Source organism: Myotis davidii, unplaced genomic scaffold (genome assembly GCF_000327345.1).
Source record: "Myotis davidii unplaced genomic scaffold, ASM32734v1 scaffold438, whole genome shotgun sequence".
NCBI lineage: Eukaryota > Metazoa > Chordata > Mammalia > Chiroptera > Vespertilionidae > Myotis > Myotis davidii.
This window is the reverse complement of record NW_006290031.1, coordinates 469,943-475,851: the sequence shown is the minus strand read 5'-3', so window position 1 is coordinate 475,851 and position 5,909 is coordinate 469,943. Positions and strand designations below refer to the sequence as shown.

The 5,909-nt window shown below is 36.9% G+C and overlaps 1 long non-coding RNA gene across 1 annotated transcript in view; it reads right to left on the bottom strand.

Annotated features, from left to right (window-relative positions):
• Positions 1-1,946: 1,946 nt before the first annotated feature.
• The window catches only part of LOC107182939, a 25,806-nt gene continuing 21,843 nt past the window's right edge, over positions 1,947-5,909 (bottom strand). The window contains exon 3 of the long non-coding RNA XR_001513695.1: positions 1,947-2,106. This is a non-coding gene — a long non-coding RNA (uncharacterized LOC107182939). The remainder of the gene's footprint in view (positions 2,107-5,909) is intronic.

The following is a 5,909-nucleotide window of genomic DNA, read 5'->3' as shown; positions in this document are numbered from 1 at the left end:
GACCTACCACACAGGAAATGCCTAATTAATACTTGCTGAAGAAATCAATAAAAGCTCAGTGTTTGACACTGAAGTGGGCCCAAATAATGATATTTCCTCCCTTTTAGAAAAGATCAGGAGAAATGAAAATACTTAATTTAGTGAACAAGCCACAAAACTGTTGAATCACCCCCTTTCATTTTATTGAGTGGGTAGATTTGGGGGGGGGCATTTTCCATCTGACTTTATTTTCAAATATACTTTATTTTTTATAAAGACCAATACACTGTGGGGATGACAAATGTCAGTGTTAGGAAATCCAATTATATAAAAAATACTACATCTAGTTTGGTGTTGAAATATTTATTTTTTTGTAACATACATTAAGTTGCACTAATTACACAGTAACTATAAGGTGACTAACACGAACGCACAGGGCTGTAACTTTGCTGCAGCTGTGTGATCGTGGGCCTTTCTGGCTGAGCACGTCGTTTTGGAGAATTGGATGCCACTCCAGAGGTATGACAATGAAATCTGTTCAGAATAAAATTCCCAAGTGGTGAGTCACCAGGGTACCTTGTAGCTGACAGATGACTGGCAAGACATGTTAGTTATGAAGTAGTTACAAAAGTTACCATTTCTCTTTGTAGAAAGAAGCAGAAGCTAAGGAATTCCTTGAATTAGCACCTGGTGTGCCAGGAGGGAGTGCAGAGGAGGGCTGTCAGAGAGGTGTCAGAAGGACCCTGGTGGGTCAGGTGGGTTGGACATCTATAATAACAAAAGCATGATATGCTGATTAGACTGATGTCCTTTAGGATTTCTTTCCTTCTGGACAAAGCTGCAGTGGGTGGGGGCCGAGGCAGAGGCAGCAGATGGGCAGGGTGGCGGTGGCGGTGGGCAGGGGTTGGGGCCAAGGCCTTTGCACGAATTTCGTGCATTGGGCCTCTAGTCATTAATAATCACGCTTGGCTTCTAAATACTGGTAGCCAACCTCCCATGCTGCTGCTGAAGACACCCATGTCCTAATCTCTGGAACCTGGCGTTATGTCATTTTACATTATAGAGGGATTTTCCAGAAAGAGTCAAGGTTATAAACCTCAAGTAGAGGAGAATTATCCTGAATCATCTGGTTGGGCCCCATATCATCACATGGGTTCTTAAAATGGAAGAGAGAGGCAGAAGTATCAGTCAGAGAGAACAGAGGAAGAAGAACAGGGGCTATTTAGAAAATGAGAGGGATTTGCTCAACCATTGCTTACTTTGAAAAATGAAGATAGCTGTGATCCAGGGAGCACACACAGTCTTCAGAAGCTGAGAATGACCCTTAGCCAAATGCCAGGAAGCTATGAGGACCTCAGTCCTACCAACTGGATTCTGCTATCAGCCTGCATGGATCTGAAAGTGGATTTATCATCAGAGGCCAGTGCCGGAAGCTGGTCCATCCTTGCTGCTTGACACAGTTGCTTCAGGGAAGAAACATCTGCACAGCATATGTTTCAAGGGATCTGGCATATATGGCATACTGTTCTTAATATGTTTGCTCCCCTTCTTAGCGCTATGTACAAGCGCCCTACCTTTGGAATAGAATGGATAGGATTAAAATCAACTGGTATAAACACAGGACAATAAATACCGAACCTGGCTAGAGAACCTGGCTATGCTGATCAGTTCAACGCTGTCTCTGTGTCATTCCTTCTTCGCCGACTCCATCCACACCTTTGGGAGCCCCTGGACCTGCTGGGGCTGGACCCCAACATCTGGCACCTGAACAGCGGGCACACTGTTATCACACTGTACCTAATGGCTTCTGGGTTCATCAGTATCCTCCCAATGATGATCATTTTATCAAAGTGATGGCTTTGAAAGAACACACAAACTTCTCACCTTTAGAGTCCCTCACATATTGTTGACACATTAGGCAGTTAGTAAAAAATCATCTATTGTGATTAATGCTTTCATTTCTGTACAGTTCCCCTTCAAGAAATTCACCCACCAACTCATGACTACAAAGCCTCAATGCACCCAATTATATAATTTAGTTACCAATGCTGAATGTTTTGTGTTTACACATGCATTACCACAGAAAACACAAAATCCTACTTACAACCTGCTTTTGTTTCTTTAAAACTATTTATATATTTATATAGTTTACTTAAATGCACAGAGTTAACCTGGAGCAGAGTCTGAATTGTAACCCAAGCACTCTAATTATTGGATACAGTTCTTATGGGACAACAAAAATAATCATGAGTCCTATAGATATAACAATAAATAAATAAACAAAACAAAAACAAAACATCTTTCTGACATTTTCCTTTAGTTTCAGCTGTTGGGAGGGACATTTATCCACTCAAGTGGGTTAGGAGAAAGGAGATTTCCTGGGAGAAAAATCTGATATTCCAGAATAAAACCAGCACATTTATTTTTCTTTTTTTAAGTAGTGGTGCTGCCACTTAAATAATCATCAGCTTTATCAAGGATCAAGAAGCTTGCTAAAAATAAGAATCTAAAAAGGTTAATCAATAAATAAAAGTAAGAAAATTCTGACCCCACTTTGAAGTGCAGAATCAAATTCCAGGCCTGTTAGAACAAGGTGTCTATATTTTTAACAAATACTTTAAGAGTCAATAGCAGAGATAAAATATGCTGGTAGATCTTTTTATAATTCACATTAAACACCATTTGCTAAATGAACATCTGTTGTACAATCTCATGAAATTAGCATAGAAATTAAAAATTTTCTCAATGAAAATATATAATTTTTATACTGATTTGAATGCTGCATCACTATGTTTTTTATCAATATTTCTTGGAATGAGCATGTTGGGAATTATCCTGAAGATCTAAATTATCTTGAAGATCATGCTGCATTAGTCTAACAAACAATAACAGTTATTGGCCTTGAACCCGAACCCTATAATATGTTAATGGAAGATGTATCATCAAGATAAGAAAGTATTTGCTTCCTTGTAGCTACATAAAAGTGGATACTATTCTTCATAATTTAAACATACTTAAATGCTATTTGTAATAGAGGAGTTTTGTAGGATACCTGGAATTTAGATACTATACAATGGTAATTAATCTCTAAAATATCCATGATTATCTTTAAATGTTTAATTAAATTATGTATAAACTGTAATAATATATAAACTAACAACTCTGTTTTCCCTAGTAAGCATATTTTAGTGTTTTATTATTAAATCATAAGAGCATTATTATTTCCTCTTTAATGACACTTATTAAGGTAATAAACCTATGCTATATGTTTCATTTAAACAAAAGCTTGAGGGTTTTGGCTCTTACTAATAAACATTTTTAATAACTTTATGTTAGGGATCCTGCTTACAAAATATCCATTGATGTAGTAAAAGAATTTATTTAACTTTATATTTATTTATAAGTGTATTTCTAGTAAACTAATAAAGTATTCTTGCTATATCTTTTAAAACCTGTAGATTATCTAAATTGCAGGACCTACTCATGAATAAATCAAAAGAAGGCAGAACAAAACACAGAAACAAACAGAAAAAGCTGTTGGGGGGTGTTGCTTAGGTGTGTGTCCATACTACTTTTATTAAACAGTCCGTGTCTGCACACTTTATGACATACAAAAGGCTAGAGAACCTGTGGTTCACACCTCTGTGAACGTGAGACTATGAAATAATTATTTCTGACAGGCTCTCCAGTGAGGGGAAGACAGCTTGACAGGTACACACAGATTCCACTGTAGCACTCAGTTCCAGCAAAGGAGTGATACCTTTTGTGGTTCCGTGTTAACAAGGAGTATTATGGTACCTGATTTACCTATAATAAGCTAAATTCGATTAGGCAAAACATTAAACTGTTAAAATTAGTATGTATTTGAAACATTTTATTGAATGGATTTTACAATGCTATGAAATTGCTCTCAAATCACATCTTTTCAAATTAAGGAAAATACAGAATCTCTATTTGCCCTAACCTTTATTTAATTTACATCTTTAATGATACTGTTAGATGAAATATTCCAACTCACCCCTTGTTGAAGAAATTAGAAATTAACAGCATAGGGTAGATCAATATAAAATTATAAATATGTATGTGGTTGTCATTTCTGATAATGTGCTCTTCATTTTGTACTAAATTTTACTCAATAATTTTAAAAAATGACAAGTAACATACAAAAATATCTCATAAAATTTTATTGAAAAACATGTTTGACATTTAATTATTAAATTATTACTGATGTTCCATAGGTAACAATTATTGACGTGTGTGTGTGTGTGTGTGTGTGTGTGTGTGTGTGTGTGTGTGACAACAACTATCAAATTTACTTTCTTAAGTAGGTCTCATCTGAACAAGGTAAGACAGTTCTCCAAACCACATTACATTTCTCAGCAATATAAATCCCATAAACAGGAAACCAGAAGGAAATCTGTAAAAGCCACATAATTCACGGAGGAAGAAAATGTTTGGATGTCTTGTTAGTTTATTATATTTTCTACGGCATTGGTAAATTTAAGATTGCAAACAAAGAATTACACTTTCAAGGCTTTATTAATTATCAATGTCCTCTGTGATCACATCACTACCAGCATTTTATAAGCCAGAAACTTCAGCATTATTGTTAGTTCCTTTTATCTACCCAATTTTGCCAAGAAATCAACAAATTCTATCAATACTACATGTTAATTCCTATGAAATCATTGATATTCAACTATATTTTACAGAGTACACAGGAACTTCATCTGGTTTAAAACTCTCTAGTTCTTTTCATTCCATGATTGCTGTCCTAGTGATTTGTACCGAAACCATGTCCTCCCCGTGTTGTTGAAAAAGCATCTGTCCTAATGGGCTCAACACAAGCACTCTGGTATGCTCTCCAGAAGGTCTCCATCATAAACTCACTATCATGGCCTATAGGGTTTTTAAGCCAATATAAATGCTAACTGTCTCAATTCTGGCTCCCTACTATTTCCCTCCATGCTAACATTAGCCACCATAAATAACCTTTTCCTTAGCTAATTACTATTCATCTTGCAAGTCTGAATTGAAAAGTGATTTCCTCCAGGAAAGCCCTGACCCTTCAGCTCTGGCAAAGGTGCACCATCCACCTGCGCTCTCCAGTTCTTACTGTAGCAGGTATCACACTGTACCTAATGGCTTCTGGGTTCATCAGCGTCCTCCCAATGATGAGCATTTATCAAAGTGATGGCTTTGGAAGAACACACAGACTTCTCACCTTTAGAGTTCCTCACACATTTTTGACACATTAGGCAGCTAGTAAAATATTATCTATTGTGATTAATGCTTTCATTTCCAATACTAGCTTTAATAGTAGTCTAGGAATGTCTACACAAAATAAGTCCACATATTTGATAAACCCCAAAGAATTATATATATAATATATATATATTAGTATGTCCTGTAATTAAATAAATAATTATTGATCATCTGTTATATGATAGGTTCTTTTCTCTGCACTTGGGGTACAGAATAGAATATGACTGTGTTCCTTCCTCATGGAATTTATTTTTTGGTAGGGTTGAGTGGAGAGGGGGGCATTGAAGATACATTTTTTTATCTGGGCTCTCAGCATCTCTAAGTTAATATATATGTCTTTATAATACTACATTTTATAATACTGATTCTATATGCACACTCCTGCTTACTTACAGAGCCATTTTTTGTTGAAAGGCTGGATGGCAGGGTGAAAGAACGGTTGGGTACGTTCAAAATGAGAGAGGAGGCCAGGCTGGTGTGGCTCAGTGGTTGAACGTCCACTTATGTGCTGGGGTCCTGCCCCAGCAGGTCCAGGGGTCCCCAAAGGTGTGGACGGAGTTGGCGAAGAAGGAATGACACGGAGACAGCGTTCAGTTGATCAGCAGCCTTGCCAGGATCTCTAGGCACAATCTCCAGCCAAGTTCTGTGTCTATGCTCTCTTGCTA